This window comes from Suricata suricatta, chromosome 16 (genome assembly GCF_006229205.1).
Source record: "Suricata suricatta isolate VVHF042 chromosome 16, meerkat_22Aug2017_6uvM2_HiC, whole genome shotgun sequence".
Classification (NCBI taxonomy): Eukaryota; Metazoa; Chordata; class Mammalia; order Carnivora; family Herpestidae; genus Suricata; species Suricata suricatta.
In genome coordinates this window covers 3845180-3846192 of record NC_043715.1, presented here as the reverse complement: position 1 = coordinate 3846192, position 1013 = coordinate 3845180, and the positions used below count along the sequence as shown (strand labels likewise).

At 63.0% G+C, this 1013-nt stretch overlaps 1 protein-coding gene across 1 annotated transcript in view; it reads right to left on the bottom strand.

The window, feature by feature from the left end:
- The window catches only part of MEAK7 (MTOR associated protein, eak-7 homolog), a 17368-nt gene that overhangs the window by 5456 nt on the left and 10899 nt on the right, over positions 1–1013 (bottom strand). The gene's annotated exons all lie outside the window — the stretch shown is intronic.

The window sequence follows — 1013 nt, the reverse complement described above, 5'->3', positions numbered from 1 at the left end:
CCCTGGGTTCATTCTGTGATTTGGCGGCAGAGGCGGGCAGGCAGGACCGGGATCCCGACCCTGGATTCGGGCCCCGTGTGACTACACTGTGCCGTGTCCGGGCCACGGGGAGGCTGGGTGGTGGGGGCTTCGGCTGCCCTTCTGGATTGATGTCTCCTCTCTCGGGCAGCCCCGCTTCCTGGACAGCCCGTCCCCCGCCCCTGCGTCTGTGTTGCTGCTTCGGTCTTTCCCTTCTGCCCTGGTTTTGCAGTCTCTTAAGGAAATCCTTCTCCTTAAAGTGCTCTGATAAACGTTTTTAAAGGATCTTGGGTAGTGGGCTGCTCTCGTACTGAGAAGTGATGTCCCTGCATGTGCCCTGGCGTGTGGCCCTGGCTGCGAAGGCGGGGGATGGGGGGGGCTTTCCTGGAGGCTCCGGGAGAGCCGATGCCGCCCTGTCCTCACGCCCAGGAGCCGGTGGTTAATATCCGCCCAGAGCAGGTCCTTAGATGTGACACACAGGGTGGAAAGGCCACGTGCTCCTCGGGGACAGGGCCTGCGTGTCTGAACCAGAGGCCCTCTGTTCCGTCCACTGACTTCCCTCCACGCCCTCTGTGGGGACCAGCCGGGCCCCCCAAGTTCCTGTCTCCCCCTCTGGTCATTCATCGTGTCCCGGCATGTCCCACGTGCTCCGCTTCTCTTGAGCCCCTTGAGCGCTGCCCGTGGGAGGGGTGCCTTTTCCCCCCCATGTCCTGACTGCGCCTCCCCTTAGTGCTTTGTGCCTCATCCCCCCAGACTGCCCGCAGGCTGCACCCCTTGTTCTCTGATTTGGCACATGCTGTTCCTCCTCTGCTCCCGACCTGTTGGCATGGCCACCTTTGTGTGGGGACTCAGCGCAAGGTCACCTCCTCCAGGAAGCCTTCCCAAACGTGGGAGGACCACGTGCTCCCTGTGCATCCTCTGTCACACCGCACACCTCGCACACCTTCCCGCCACCGGGCGAGGTCCTGCATGGCGGGAAGTCTTATCCAGTGCAC